General features: G+C 36.4%; 1 non-coding gene across 1 annotated transcript; it reads right to left on the reverse strand.

The window, feature by feature from the left end:
• Positions 1-3,561: 3,561 nt before the first annotated feature.
• Positions 3,562-3,635, reverse strand: Trnas-uga (transfer RNA serine (anticodon UGA)). The gene has a single exon. It is a non-coding gene; the product is annotated as a tRNA-Ser (tRNA).
• Between the last annotated feature and the right edge of the window lie 13,834 nt (positions 3,636-17,469).

The following is a 17,469-nucleotide window of genomic DNA, read 5'->3' on the forward strand; positions in this document are numbered from 1 at the left end:
TTGGGATAAGACTTTAAAAGTCATCTAGCTCAACTCAAATCCTTTAGTAGAGAAGAAAGTGAGACTTCACAATGACAAGTGGTCTTGTTTAGAAGTAATTCTGGTTCCCTATTTGTTAAGACTTCCTGTGAAGGTCAGTGTAAATCCCAAGTAACAAAAAAGAGGAAGGAAATAAAACAAGAAATAGCTCTGAGGAGTATAATTGTATAACAGCTAAATTTTCTATGCTTTCGATTAGGAATGCACACAAAGTTATAAACACTCAGTCCTCCTTGCTGATTCTGTATAAAAACATATAGATGGCTCTATCTTTTTTAAAACAAAATTATTTTAGCATCAGAATTAGCCTGTTGAGTCTTAGTGAAAGCACCAATCCTATTTTCCCTTTTGTCCTCTTCTAATTTTATATAAAAGGTACATTTTCATTAGGGGAATTAGATAGCTAATTCTCTTGGAAAGATTCAGCTGTCACTGAGTAACACAATCTTTTCTTACCCCCCTCGGCCAGGCTGGCAGAGACTTGACTCCTGCAAAAAGTGGCTCTGGTTTGCTGGGAGGTTCAGACTGCTATGACAGCTGACAGGAGAGTAGTAGCAGCTAAGGCGTCAAGCCATCCCTTCCCCAATTTCATTTGCTTTGGGAATGTGCTAACTTGAAAGTCCATAAGAGTCATTTAAGACAATTCTTAGTAGAATGTACAAGTTTCTATTCCTCTACCTGATCAACTTAGGTGGCAGGGATAATTTTTCTAATACTACAGATATCTGGGAGAAATGTCTCAGTGCATATGTCATCTTGATGTTCAAGTAAATAGAAAAGTGAAATTAATCTACAGATGTTTTTAACCCTATGTCTAAGGAATAATGGACCATATTTTTCTTCTGTAAAGAATCACAAAATCTGATGTAACAAAAAATAAAGATTTCCAGTTCTCATAGGGTTATATTTTCTATGGACTTAAAAAATAAAATCATTCATCAGAATTCATTTTTGATCTTGGATGTGACCATGTGCCTTGGAAGGGCTGGGTAGAATTTGCAGACCAACAAGACGCAAAGCACTGCTGAATTAGGCAAGCACAGGGGGAGTCCTAACCTATATAGCACAGTGATGTAACAGAGCTTGTACTTTCAAGGGTCTTCCGGAAGGGAAAGAAAACTGTATATGTCATATAATGAAATATTACCTTACTAGATAACAATATTTGCCTAAATAAAAAAATAATTTTGTGATTTCAGAGAGGCAGTATGGTTTACTAGAAGGAGCACCACTAGGAGTCAAATGCCTCTGTCCATGTCCAAATCCTGACACTTAGAACTATTTATCTGCCCTGTGTATGGTATTTTAACTTCTTCTTTCCTTACCCAGAAGGAGGTTGGACTAGATTATTTCCAAATTCAAACATTCAGTGATTTATGTTATCTTAAAAATATGTGCAATGTTTTCAGAGTGGCTTGCAATGCAGCTAGCAGATCAGATGAGTAAATTATCAAAAAACTTACCCAAGATTTAATTGAATTTAGATTCATCAGAAAAGTTCTACATTATGAAAAATATTTTAACAATGGTTTAGAACAAAACCACCCTTTCTGTGTGCTTCCTCACTAATTAAATATTTATAAATGAGTGCATTTTCATCATTTTTAAACAAGACAAACTGAAATTTCTATATGAGGCTCCTATTTACACACGGGGTGTTTGCTTTGGGGTTTATCTTGTTGACTTTTGCCAATCCCCCAAGTGGTTTTAACTGAAGGCAAGGTTATCTTGCCATCCTTGATTTGGGGCAATCAGCCATCACAAAACAGTTCTTGGTAATAAACATTAGAAGGAGAGACCTGCAAACAGCTCCAGAATGATAAATAAAGATATCGGTTTCCAAATAGGAAACAGGAGGAGGTTAATTTAAAATAAGCCACTAGGAGGTTTCTTACAGAGTTATCATCACCTGCCTTTCAAAATAAGAGTAGTCATTACGAGCAAAGGCAATTGTTCATCTGAACATCTTGTTTACTTGTCTGATTGTTCTCCCCAGGTATAATGCTTTTCAACAGGTCAATCAGAGGTTTTAAGCAGCTTTCAAGACTATTTAACAGGATAATTTGGTCAAAGTGCACATGTTATATAAATTGCACTCCCTTTGCTTTCTGCATGATGGATGTATGCATTCAAGAGTTTCAGGCGGTTTCTCCTATTCTGCTTCTCCTATTTTCCTGAAAATACAGGAAAATGACTGAACTTTTTGAATCTTATTTCCCTCATTTATGAATGAGTGAAATGACACCTACTCACTGATTTTATATGAGACCCAAATGTGATAATGTATATAACAAACCTAGTGTCATGACAAGAGCATAGCAACCTCCAAGTAAATGGTGGTTACCATTGTCCTAAACTTACAAGAGTCTTCAGTATCCAAATGTCTTGAATGGACATTAGTGAATGTTGTCCTACATGTCTATGCTCCTTTTAAAGAATGCATCCTGGTATCTCTTCTCATATGAATGCACACATTCCTGAACAGTAGGGAGCAAACATTTCTCTCTACATAAAAACCTTTATTACTTAATTATATTATACAATAGGAAAAGCATTCCTCTGAGTGGGGAAGGAGTCATCTCCAACCTTGATTCATTACCCTTTGGCAGAACGATTCCACCTGATAGCTCACAGGCCAGAAACTGGGTTGGGATGTGTGTTGACCTTATTGAAGAAAATGGAGATAAAACATGGAATAGTGAGAGTGGGGGTATCCGTGGATGAGATCGAAGCAGGAAAAAATAAAGCAAAAATCAACAAAACAAAACGAACAAACCCAACAGAAGAGAGCAAGTAACTAGGGACTGTAGGTCTCTTGGGAACCAGCAGTGAAAGCTGACAATGCCCAGCAAAGGTTAGACCTATGCTCTGTTCAGATCATGGTGGTTCAGAGACAATAGGGAAGAGTGGAAAGATTCAAAGCATTATTTTATATGGTGAGTTGAGACACTTTTGACCTCTAACCATCCTATTTCCGCCCCCCCCAGGACTGAGGTATTTTCTAGGATTTGGAACTTTTGGTCCTAAAACTTTAGAAATCATTGATGGTAGCACAGAGCACTTACTATAGGCTCATTGATAGTAAAGCAGACAGTGGCTCTGGCACATGAAGATAAAACTTAAATAAAACTCACAACCTAGGAACTATGTGTAACATAATCCTAAACTGACATTTATTTTCAGGATATCAAGACTCAGTGCTACAGAAATTAAAAATTAATTTGTAACAATATTTTCTATCTACAGCAGGCCCTGACTGGGCTGATTTTACTTTTTTAAAAGAAGGTAGCTCATTAGTAAAGAAATAAAATAATAATGAACAGACAAAAAGATTATTAAATAACAAAGCTAATTTATGGCTAATATATTCTGGTCAGTTCTTTAAACAGTTTTCAATGCTTTTAATTTATATTATTAACATCTCTTCATTTGAAAACATTTGTAGCCTTTTTTAAAAATATGGTGATTAAAAATTTCTGATTGTTTAAATGAACAAAGTTTTTTTTTTTTTTTTTTTTTTTTTTGTGGTACTGGGGATTGAACCCAGGGCCTTATGCTTTCAAGGCAAGCACTCTACCAACTGAGCTATATACCCAGCCCTAAAGTATTGATTTATGATTTCAGAAGGTGCATGATATTTGACATGTTCATATATAATCAAAATATACAATATTAATTATAAATTCTTGTACCCTTTTCAAAGACCAATATCAATTTCTGAATATGTATGCTATTAAATTGCTTTTGCACATAGCAATGAGAATGTTAATTAATGATGTATTTTTGTAGTACTGTAAGTTTTTATACCAAATTTAAAGTTTTGGGATTCCATTAGGTAATATCATAGATCTTTTTATTAAACAGAAATAAAGGCATCAAATGTACTTGTTTTTCAAGATGTGGAAAGTTACATAGATACTCAAGAAATAAACCCCTTGGTAAGCAGTTTTTCAAGTGAAAGGAAACCTGGTGTTGTCTAACAGCCTATTTACTAACAGTCTGCATTGAGTCCTGAGTAATACCAGAACTTCCAGTCCACACCATAGACCCCACAGAGTGTCTCAATAAATATTAGAAGCAAAAATTTAACAACTTTTTTCAATTAACCAGCCCGTGGATCCTTGATACTCATCTTATCTTTCTAATCTTTATTAATTCCATCACCCGTCAATGAATAGATCAGAAACTTAAATAGCAGAAGGGAGAAAAGGCAAAACTGCGAACTTTATTATTTATAAGCAACTCTTACAAGTACTGAGGGGGATCAGGGCGACTCTAATTGTTAAATCTTGACTGAAAGGGTTTGTATTTGTTTGTTGTTTTTAATAATCCTATCACTGACATTTTTTACTCCTCTTGTACTGTTTAATCAAGAACTGGCTGGAGTAGTATTTTCAAGGTTTAAAAAAAAAGCAATGTTCTCTGCTTGCCTTAGTTTTCAGAAGACTCGCAATTAGAAACCTTTTGAAATTAAGAAACAGGGCAGTGGGCCCTATTCTGAAGAACATAGTATTGTCACTCTTTCCTGAATGTTCTGAATCACAGGAATGGCTAGTCAAAGGGCTCCCACCTCAATATCTGGAAAATTATGGACAAAAGGAACTAGTAAAATAAAGGGGGTGGGGCTATTTAGTCTTTCCCATAGGTCAAATATTAGAATCCCTAAACAAACTTTCTCTTGGTGTTTTAAGTCAGTGCTTCTCAAACTTTCATGTGCATAGGAATCTCCCCGGGATCATGTTAAAATGCACGTTCTGACTATAAGTCTGGGTTGTGGCCAGAGAGTCTGCATTTCTAATAAGTTACCAGGTCATGATGCTAGTCCTCAGACAAGTCTTTGGGTAGCAGACTTCTATATCATTTTCATTTTAATGTTCCTCATATTTATAGTGACTGTACATTGCACTTTTCAGCATAACCTCAATTTATTAGCATTTTATTACTTTCAACAAAGCCAATTAGTTAACTAAATTGACTTGATTTATACACCTTTGGGATGTTGTTTACATAAAAGAGTTCCCTTATCAGAAATGATATATCAAACTAGTTATTATGACTTGGGGTTTAGAAAATACATGGTTTTATCTCAAGTGATGAAGCAAAGGTTTCCTCTCTTTTTGAGACTTCCTGTCTTATTCTAGTACCCCTTTTTGCATTCATGTAAAAACTTGACTAAACAAAGAACTTTTGTTTTCTACCAGTCCAAATGAGACATCCATGAAGGAAGAGCTGCGGGCTGGGGTTGGGCTGGGAGTTAGAACCAGGAAGAAGGAGAATTTGACTTAGGAAATTTCTTGATGGTCATAGAGATTTCTTTCTTTCTTATCAAAAAATAAATGGAAGAAAATCTCTTTTCTGGTTTCCAGGCTCCAAGCTCTAAATCTTGATCTCATCCATTAATGAGGTTATCCTGCACTTGGGAGAATTGAGTTGTTTTCTTGCTATGCCACTTACCAGCTATTTGACATTGGTCAAACTACTTTATTTCACCTTTTTGAACTTCTGTTTTCGTATTTTTTTTAAAATGGGAGAATGAGGTTAGGGAGGCATTTAAATGTCCTCTAGGCTCTTCTCCAACTTCAAAAAAGAAAGCATACATATATGGGCATCAAATTTGAGTTCTCAACAAATGCCCAAGGGTTGATATTCTCGTTATGGTATGATCAGTGTGATTTGATTATAATTTACCAACTAGTTTATAAGAAAATGTTATATGTAATCCAAAACAAGTCAATTCTTAGGTTGAAAACTTCTTTTAGATCTCGCTTAAGAACTCTTGACCCAAAAACTCATTTCAAAATGTGAATAAGCTTTTTTAGTGTGCTCTCTAAGGTCTTTTGTAAACTCTAAATCACTGAGATGGGAATATGAAATAAAATTGTCTTTACTGCCATATTAAAAAAAGAGGGCAAAATTTGCATGGGCATATAAGTCAGTGTGGTTTCTATTGAATCAATAAATCAATCAGTCAATCAACAAAATTATAGACAAGTTGCGGAAGCCCTGTGACAAAAGATAATAAAAGTCTTTGGAACATAAATTAAAGCCGAAGTACTAGAATCTTCCTTTAACCTTTGAATTTATAATTTTTATAAGTGACAATTATCAAAATTTTAGAAAAATTCAAATCCTGTGCAGGAATAGATAACATATTAACCATTGAAAAGGTGAAAATTTAACATTTATGAAATAACTCCAGAAGGCATTTTTGTGAAAGTTTATTTAAAGTATATATGTTGAAGATGATAAATATTGATCCAAAGCACTTCACTGAACCTCAAAAACACTTAAGTCCCTTAACTTTATATTATTCTTAAATACCACCACTTAGGTGGAAAAACTGCACAATTGTAATACTTTCCCCTTTCAGTCCCCACACCCAACTTTGAAGATATAGAAGGTGACTTCAGGTAGTGATAATGTAAAAATAATTGTGTGTGGATCCATCATTGTGACTTTCACTCAGCACCATGAAATGTGGATCTCTCTTTCATTATAATTCAAACTTATCTTTCCATGAAGTGATTAAAAGTTATTTTAAATATTTGAAATGCAAAAGAAAATCCAAGAAGTGAAACTTGTTTTATTCCATTGCTTTCTTCTAATAATGATACCTAGATGAATGGATGCCGAGTAATATGCAGTAAAGGAATTAAGCAGAATGTATGAGCTTCGGAATTGGTATTTTAATGGGGATATAGCTTTCAATCAACTAGTAGTATTCCCTATATTCTGTATTTCAAAAGGAATTTTCCAAATGAAACCACATGGATTGTGCTCACTGGACTATAACTGGATAATTTATCACTCTGTCTTTGATATCTATTACTCAGTTGCTAGGTAAGAAAGAAAATATTCTATGCTAAAATATATAGATAGCAGGGCATAGTGGTGGATGCATGTAATTCCATAATCTTGGGAGGCTGAGGCAGGAGAATCTTAAGTTCAAGGTCAGCCTAAACATTAGCAACACACTGTCTCAAACACACACACACACATACACACACAAAGCAATAACAACAACAAAAATGAAAAGAAAGGGCATGTTTGTCTTGGGTAAAATCTCTTTTACACTACCTGAAGGGGAAAAAATGGATTCTACAAACAAATGTTTCCAGTCACTTGGTTTTCTATAATCTGTCTGTGCAGCAATCTTTTTCATACAATGTCACACACTTAATCTTAGTAATAAAACAACATTACTAGATAGAAGGAATACATAAAGAGAATTTAATTATTTTTTACTGTCCATGAATTAATAATAGAAGCTTTATTTTTCACATTGCATTTCTAATGAGTAAAGACTGACAACTCTTTCTGAACACAAATCCCAGTAACTCAGAATCACAAGGAGACTCAGAAAAGATTTAAACATCTGTACTCGAGAACTGCTCTTTCAAAAAGACAGTTGCTTTTGAAGAAATTCAAGATTGTATATGTGCATAGGCTTAAAATGCTTAAAGGTTACAGCTTTTATGTTTGAGGAGTATATTAAATTCTAACTTTTTTGTTCTGCTATGCATCACAATTTTTTTCTTGCTGTACTGAGCAGTCTATTACCCAGAGTTCTGTGGGTAAATACTCTAGTAACCAAAATTTATCTAATCCACCTCCTTCTCACCTATTATGTTAAAAATGTTATAGTAAAATATTTAATAATACCCTAAAATGAAAATGAGGCTTAGCAAATTATTCTGAATTATTTTCTCAAATATAAAAATTAATTAACTCATAGATTATCTGCCACACTTGGAAAATCTCTCAGTTGACCAAGCTATTTGAGAAACCAGAATACAATCATGCTAACAAAATTTACCCTAAACACAGCTGATAGGTAAAACAGAGGGGAAAAAATTCACATAATTTTGTAAAAGATATCAAAAGTCAAATGGGAACATATTAATATAAATGTTAGTGAATATCTGAAGCTTTCACAGAGTATTTATTGATTTAGATAATTATAAATCACTGGATTCCTTAAGTGAAATTAGAATTAAAATCTAAAATCTAGAGATAGATGAAATCTGAAAAATGAGTTCAATCCTCTCCTTTTACAGATGAGAAAACCATAACCCTGAGGTTAAAATGACTAATCTGGGACTAATATCGAACTCAGATTTCCTTTTTGATGTATTTTCCATACAGAACATTAATTCAATAAAAAATTAATACAAGTATTGGTTAAAGGTTGGCGGGAGCACATGTGGGGTGGGCAGGGATGGAGGCACCTTCTTGGTAGGTGTCAAGCACTGTTCTAGACACTTTTATGTGTTTACTGCATTATGTACTGTGCTTAATTTAGAGATAAATGAACCAAAGCTCAGGGAGGTCATGATGACCCCAAGGTCTATCTATGCAGTTTCACTGTATTCCAGGCAGGCACAGTCTGCTCCTATTTCTCTGACCATTGGTTGACTTTTAACCAGTTTATTTGCTCACACAACTATTCAACAAATGTATATAGACCTCTCCTTTGTAAGAAACTCCATTCTGGGGGTTGGGTGTGCAGTAGTGAACAAATAGGCTTGACCCTTGCCCTCAGGGAGCCAGTGGGTACAGGAGCCAGCTCCACTGTTTCCTACCAGGATAGTGTCCCTCGTTCATCTTTGGGGGTGGGTAGCCCCACTTCAAGCCACTTTTTGGAAAAGTAATTAATTACCAAATCCTCAAGAAAATCACTTAAAAGCTTAATCCCAGCCTTTCATATTATATTTTTTCTCTGGCAGGTTATTAATGTAAATGGTTTCAGTAGCAATTGGCAAACATACTTTATACAGTGATTTTCCACACTATGGAAACACCAAATTTCAGAGTTACTTCAGCATTAAAGATGTTCTTAAAATTTTACATTTTTATGGGATCCATTACTTCAAATACCCTAAAATTTAAGCATAATATGTTTTTTAAATTGAATTGATTTTAGACTGTTCAACAGAGATCAATTAGGAAAATTATAATTGTAAAGCCTTAACCATAGAAATACATCAAATTGCCGGTATAATCCTTGAAACAACAATGCTGAAAATGTTAACCATTCTTTCCCATATGCAGCAATACATTCTGTGATTAAGAGAGCTCTCAAAAGAATGAATAGGCTTGCTTGGATGTATGATTTTTTACAACATTTTATGAATATTCACTGCAAACTCATATACATAACTGGGTTTTGTGTTTGAAAACAGTGCTAATCATTCTATCACCAACCAGGCATGTATGTGTGCAGCTCAGATAAGAATGATGCATGTCAGAGAGGCCTGTCTACACTGCCTAGATGAGATTGGCCCTTGATTTGCAGCCACAGCTGCTAACGGCAAAGCATACTGCTATTTTCAACCACTCCACTTAGATTCACATTCTTCTCCGCTCTAGTGCTTTAAAAAGCACCAGGATGCTTGCCTGTCTCCACTGTGTCCTGGCAGGCCATCATTCTACAGACTGATTTTAATTCGAGCTTAGGCATGTCATCACAAGTTTGTGGGAGAGTCATCTAAAAACTTCAGAAACGTGATGACTGTGTTCTTGAAGCACACATGCAGGATGTCATGCAAAAGACCATAGATCACTTTGAAGAGTTAACATTAAGTCCTGGAGTGATGATAAATCCCAAGAAGATGTGCACCTCCACATAACAAAGATTCTCCACAGCATTGCAGGGATGAAAAGTACCACCCATCAACACTCTGTCCCATGACATATGGACAAGGAAGCACAATGTTACCTTAATTCACAAATCCCCTGGAAAAATTGTGCTGTGTGTTAAGTTAGCTTGCGTGGAAGAAATTTCCTGACTCTTTAGTGCTTTAACTACAGCTAAGACAGCTTAAGAATTTTCCTGTAAAATCTCCCCTAATCTACCAAGAAGGGTCAATCCTTCCCTTGTACCTTTGCCAACCCCTAGGCATATTCCTATGATGGCATTAGTTTGCATTCTCCTTACCTACTATACTAAACTCTTATCTCTTTGAAGACAGGCTCTATTTCTTTGAATTCCTAGTACATTTCACAGTGCCAGGCATAAACCTTTCATTGAGTAAACACAGAAGGCTGGTGGACGGACGGATGGATGGAAAAAGAAACTACTTATACTCACACTCAGGTTGTTTGTGGTTGACTGGGCCTAGGGCTAGAACCAAGTCATCCACTGTTACCATTGTTGAATCAATCTCGAAAGAAAAATGGAGGAAAGTAATGTTGAGTGATAGTTATGTGATGTCTGTGCCACTCGATGGAAGTACTACTGAAAGAAGAACATCCTCCATTTTAATAGAGGTTCCTGAGGATCAACTCCCCTTCTAGTATGGAGACAAAAAAGGAGGTTAATACTTTGTAGAGATCCAGTGTGGTGGGCAGGTAGGTATGCTATAAAAAAGAATCTTTTAAATTTGACACATTTATGAATCAACTAGAACCTTGTCAGTTACTAATGAGCTGAGTGGTTTTGAACAAATTGTTTGGTCTCAGTGAACATCTAACTTTTTTTTTCACCTATAAATTAAAAGTCATAATATCATAGCTTGCCACATTGTTGTAAGAGCACTAAATAGCCTATTTAGAGCACTTGGTACAGAGCAACATTCAAAAATACTTTTATTTACAGTCATCATGCTTATGCATCATATTATTTTTAGTAATATAATGCCATTTTATTTCATTAAATTTTATGTTAATATTACTAGACAGTATTTTGGTTAATTTGCATACCTATAGAAAATGAAATCTGTTTCTGTTTAAGTGAAGTAAGTATTCTGTACCTACCATTGAACAAAATGTTGTATGAAAATGGAAAATGTCAAATAAAATGGAGTGACCACAAAAGAAAGGTTTATACCTGGAAGACTGAGACATACAGCCTCCAGATAAGAAAGAAAGATAGGTAGGAGAAATAGGCACTTAATGGATATATGCTGGTGTTCACTGAATGTCTACGTCCTTCCAAAATTCTTATGTTGGAATCCTAACTCTTAGTGTGATGATTCTAACAGATGGAGCATTTGAGACACAGTTAAGTTATGAGAATGGCCCATAATGGAATCAGTGCCATTGTGTGAAAAAGAACCCAGAAAATTCTCTCACTTTCTAACATGGGAGAATACAAAGAAAAGTTGGCTGTCTGCAATATGGAGAGTCCTAATCAGAACATGACTGTCATGGTTTGAATATGTGGTATGTCCTGCAAGAGTTTGAAGGTTTATAGCAGTGTTAAGAGGTTGTGGAACCTTTAAGAGATGGGATCTAGGGACAGATAAGTAGATCACTGGGTGTGCTGTCCTCAGAACCAATTTGCGTAGTACCTGTGATACCCTAGTTAGCTCTTGTGGAAGTAGATTATTAAAAAAGAGCAAGGCTGGCCCATTCCAGACCTCTGGCTTCCTCAGATCTTCCATTCTTAATCCTCTGCCTCACTATGTAAACTCTTCTGTAAATGTGCTACTGCCATTTTGATACCATCTTTCATGAGACCCTCAACATAGCCAAGCAGAATCCTGTGCCATATTTTTCAACCTTTGGAATTATGAACTACATAGACCTCTTTTCTTTACAAATTATTCAGTCCCAGGTATTTTGGTACATCAGTGGAAAAGAAACTAATGTACTAACCATGCTCATATTTATTCTTAGACTTGCAGCCTTCAACACTTAGAAAAATAAATTTTTGTTTTTTAATAGCCACCCAATCTGTATTTTGTTATTGCATCCCAAATTGACTAAGACACCTGCATACAAACACACTTAAGAAGTTCGTGGTAGCTGTAGGTTTAAAGTCTAATACTAAGGTGGTCCACTGATTTTAACCAACAATTATAGAAGGTCAAAGGGGATCTCAACTCTCTAAGTTGGTTACTACCTCATGAGTCCTAGCACTAGGTTCTTAAGATGTTATTCCTTTCTTCAAAACAAGTACAGTTGGTTATGAAAGCAAACAAGTGACCTAAGAGAAGTGTGCCTCATTCATCTCTATCGCGTTCCCTCTGCACGCAGAGAGAGACACGACAAACGTCTGAAGCTTTGGAAGTTTATTGTGCACAGTCCCTCTCCTACACTTCTCTTACTCCTAGCTTCCCGCACTCCCAGCTTCCCTTCTCCCAGCTTCTTCCAGCTTCCGCGCTCTCCCAGCTTCCAGCCTCCACCTCCGCCGCTTCTTCCGCTTCTCCCTCTTCTTCAGCCTCCCTACTCTCCCACCCACCAGGCTTATATACACTTCAACCAATCAGGGGAGAGTACACGAGGTAAACGCGGACAGCTGCAAGCCTAGGATAGGTACACGAGGGGGGCATGCTCTAATCACATCGTTAACTAGCCAATCATTGGAATTCGCTGGTTGTTTACTGTATAGCTGGCCGCTTTTGGCTCAGCATCAGGCGCCATCTTGACCATGTCCAAAGGCTGGAGGTCCCGGAAACCCCGACACATCTCTCTGGATGTCGCTCAGCAATTCGCAGGTCATTACAGCTATCAGGGTCCCATGTCTCAAACTCAAATATTTGACTCTGACTGTCTCCTGTCTTCCTGCCTGTGCTTCAGATGACTCATACTAGAAAATGACAGATACAACAGAGAACACTGACAGTCCAAGTTCCAGCATGCCCCTTCCTTCCTGAAGTGGCCTATTTTCCACAATCAACTTATCATCCCCATGTTCCAAACAGTTGTCATAATTTTTCCAGAACTCTAATCTCAGTCAAGTACTAGAAGATTTCATGACTTAAATTATTTAAAGTAAGTACTGGATGACAGACCCCCAGGATTTGGACTTGTAGGATTTAGACAGTTTCTTTCATCTGCATGAGTATTTCCCAATGAAGATGTATGCACTTGGATCTTCCCTTACCTGACCTTTTCCTGGTCTATAATAGAGGACAGCCTTGCTTCCTCTTTTCAGACCTACATTAAGATGAGTTTAAAAACAAGTTAACTTGTTGGATGCCAAAGAGAAACAATTACAGGAGAATAATATCTAAAGAAGATAAGATTTTGGCTCTTCAGGAAATTATCTTTGAAAAGCGATCATGTAAAACTCAACTTTTAATTAATTAAGTCATTTTTAAGTGAGAACCATTAAACTGAGCGATGAAATTACTTGTTTTAAGCCATTTTTCTGACCAGAACAATGATAGAACATATAGCATGCATTTTGATAAGAGTTGATTAAGATGGATTGTACTGCCCTCCCCCAAGAAGTTTTGAACTGAATTCTGGGAGTAACAAGATTGGCTTAGAAGAAATTGTAGAAAGAAATGGAAACTCATTCATATGAAAGAACTACAGCTGTAAGTCCAAAGAGTGGCCTGGAGATTTCCAGTAATTCGTGGGAGAAAACAAGCAAGGACAGAAATCTTAAAACTTACGGGATAGGGCATAGCGTTGAAATAAAAGAATGGAAGAGTAAATCTTCCTGAACAGAACTGTCCTAAAATCCACAAGCTAAGGGGAAGCACATTCGACAATATTTGAAGTAAAAAGAACAGACTATAAACGCAAATACTGTATCTGTGAGATCCTATTGCAACTTTCTGTAGAGGACAAGGACCCCGAAGTTGTTTCTATGCATATTTCAGACTGAGTAGAGGATGGAGAGAGACGTCTACAGCAATCCATATAACTGCTGAAAGTCTCACATCTAAGGACAGCAACAGGAAAATTCTTGGGTTTACAACTTTCAAGCTAAAGCTTTAAACAAGGAATAAACCACATCTTCACTTATTCATTGACTCATTCATTGATAACCTACATGTTCCAGCAACTGTGAATGTAAAAATGAACATGAAAAATCCTCTGAAATTTAAATTATCATGACAAAACATTGTGGCCAGTATATGAATAGAGGCATGCAATGAATGGATCTCAGAGGTCTGCAAGGTGGAGTCTATGAAGGAGGTCACAGGAATGACTTCACAGAAAAAGGGTCAGTGAGATCAGGACCTGGAAAATGACTCAGTGGGAATGGAGTAAAGGAAGAGTTGATGCTGGAGGAGGAATATCTCTAGGAAACAGAAGTTTGATGTGACTGGACCCTCTTAAGATGGAGCCTGGGGAGAGATGTGGCTGAAGGGATGAACATGTTGAGTTTGGGAAAGCCAATTGTGTGCTTTAAGAAAAATGTAACAATCAGATTTGAATTTTATGAGGATCATACACTAGTGTGGAAAACATATTTAAGGACAGCAGGAATCAGGGTAATAAATCCCTTTAACTTCATTTTCTTTTTGGCAAGTTTATAACATTGCTAGATTAAAGAAGTGTAATACACAAAATGTTTTTACATTTCATCTTGGCACTTGATGAGATCTCTTGTCAACAGGTTCTAGAAATAAGTACTGGGTGATAGTACAATTAAGTAGATTAATCAATAGGCTTCAACTTACCTTTCCAGTCTTTTCTTTCCTTGCTCCCTGCACCTCCCTGTGCTTCATTCATTAAATTCCTGGTTGATCCCTGTACACACCCTGCATGTTCCAACCTCATGGCCTTTGTTCGTAATGTTCTCTCCACCTGGAGTGACATCCTTTCATCTCCTAACAATTCAAATCCTGTCCATTGTTCAGTGGGCCACCACCCTCAGACAATTTTATACTTGTCTTAAGGTCCTTTCCTGACTTTATCTTGCATTACAGTCATTTGAGTAATTATCTAATACTTCCTACCACAATTTAATGTACCTAAAGGTAGAGATTTTTTTCATGATCCTCAGTATATTGAAAATGATACTGATAATCATACCACCTTTGATGTCTACAGTTCTTTTTACCAGACACTGCAGAAAGCCCTTGCTCCCCTCCTTGGCTTATGCGCTTCCTAGTGTCAATTCACTGTATTAGTTAAAAGTAAAAACATATCAGTCATCCAGACCCAGGCTAGCTCCTGACTATAATGCTGTCTGCACCACCTGGGGCAAGTTATTAAACATCTCTGAACATAAATTTTCTAATCTGTAAACTTCTAGGACTCTTTTGATGATTGAAGGGGAGTATTGTTTAAAAAGTATTTAGCAAAGTGCTTAACACATAGCATTCAGATCACTGGTAAACGCATTACACAGATACTAGGGAGACACAAGTATACATGAGGACACCCTCAGGGAGCTCACAATTGAGTGGAGACCAAACCCCTCTTAATGCTACTTAATTTTGATAAATACTAAGTTCAGAAAAATGTGAAAATGGCAAACAAATACCATAAACATTTCACTTTCACATTGACATTATAGAAAACACTATACGAAGTTTAAATAATATTTCTATCTGGCATGCTTAGATTACTGCTATGTAGCACATTCATACTCTACTCAAAACATGTAAAAAAGAAATTTGTGGTGCTGAGGATCAAACCCAGGGGCTTGCACATGCTCAGTGAAAATATTTTACACATACAAGTTTTTTTTTTTAACCTTGGAGAAATATATGAAGAAACACAAGAAAGATGTTGAGAATTTTTAAAAAGTTTTTGGATATAATTTTTAACTATTCTTTATCAGCAGTTTACATCCTTCCATTCAGATAAGATGAAGAATTAGGGAAGATCTATAGAATCTTGCAGATTTGAGATGACCCCTAACCTCCATCCAGTCCAGAGAAGGAAGAAAAGGCCAGGACCTTGAGATTTCATCTTTGTTAGGCTCCAATGTGATTTGCCCTGTGGGTCCTCTCCATCCTTTTCCATTCTGATCTCTTCCTTGAGACGCTGACCTGTAGGAGCCATATGCAACAAGCTCTCTTTGTTCTAGATTTTCAGTTGGGCTCCACTAGGAGACAAAAATTTGTAGAGTTGAAATTGGGATATTTATTCCCTCAACTTCCGCTTCACTGAGTTGTCATTTGGCTAAGTTCCTCAGTGAAAGTGTACCTGGAGCCTTTTCCTACATCTGCATCGATAGCTACTCCATGTTCTGTGCCCTTTTAAACATGAGGGTAGCCAAACCAGCCCCCTTAGTGTTTCATTGTTCTTTTTTCACTTTTTTACCCTTGTGATGGTTTGAATGGATTCCCCAAATTCATGTGTTGGACATTGAATCCCAAATACAGTTTTGGGAGAACCTTACAAGATAAGTAAATCATGATGTCTCTGCTCTCACAAATGGATTGATGTTGTTATCACAAGAGTGAATTTTTTGTTAAGAGTGGATTCCTGATAAAAGGAGGAGTTTGGCACCCTCTCTTGCTTTCTCTCTCATGCTCTCTTGCCACAAAATACCTTGTCATGTTATTGTGCAGCAAGAAGGCCATTGCCAGATGTAGCTGATCTTCGACTTCCCAGCCTCCAGAACCATGAGCCCAATAAATTTCTATTGTTTATAAATACCCAGTCTATGGTATTCTGTAGTAGCAGCACAAAATCAATGACACTTTGGTCAAATCCACGCTTTGGTCAATTACCTTGTCTTTAAACTGCTCTCAATAACCCAGTCTGAGTGTGTCACCTGGCACAATGCTGGGATCCTGCTGACACTCTGGTCTTAGGCTCAGTATTTTCTTCCCTGGCGCTGCTAAATTGGATAGAAAGGAAGGATTGGGATTGCTTTCACAGGAATGGTTTTTACTCTTTTTTCCAAAAATTCTATTCTCTTGGAAATATTTTGATAGTTAAGAATTGACTGCAATCTCAGTCTGTTTTGTGATGATATTGCAATTTTTTTTCTTTATAAAAGAGTTCAGAAAATATTGGTATTTTTCCTAGGAGGATTGCTAATAGAACTACATCCTTCTCCCAGCTCTTGTCCCTCGTCTGATGAAATGAAAATGAAAATAGGTTATTCTTTGTAATATTGGAGTTACAAAACAGCAAGCTCAATTCACAAATAAAATCTATCATAAGAATAAACTAGGAGTCCATGCGTGTAGTATTTCAGCTATAGCATAGCATGAAGAATGTCAGGCTAACTGTCCCAATGGGGACAATTTTTTTTTTCTTTTTGTTTTGTTTTTAACTTGTCCTACAATAGTTTTCCTTTTGTGAAAGTAATTAAAAAATATAGGTGAGGTTGGAGAGAGGGAGAAGAATAGGTGGAAAGTTAAGATGTCATGCCAAATACTGAAGAAAAGACTTTTTGAACCTAGTGTATTGTAGAAATTGTTCAAGAACAGTTCAACCATATAAAAATAACCCTGTAATACTGCCAAAGTCAACATACCCATAGTAATTGACTGAAAAAGAGCTGGTCTTATAGGATACCATCGCTCAAGGCCTGTTAGAGTTTATAGCCCCAGTTGTTACATTAGGAGAAAATTTTTGAAACCTGAGACTTTAATTGTACAGAAACTATCATGTCAAACTCATTCATTTTCCTGGTGGATAAGGCTTAAGAGAGACACCACAAAAGTCTAAAGTAGTTATCCATTCTAACACAACAAATTTTCATTATTTGATTAGCAGTTATGGCTATCTGATATCTTTTTATTTACATATTTATTTGGTTTGGCTTTATTTCCCTAATAG

The sequence above is a fragment of the Sciurus carolinensis genome, chromosome 9 (genome assembly GCF_902686445.1).
Source record: "Sciurus carolinensis chromosome 9, mSciCar1.2, whole genome shotgun sequence".
Lineage (NCBI taxonomy): Eukaryota > Metazoa > Chordata > Mammalia > Rodentia > Sciuridae > Sciurus > Sciurus carolinensis.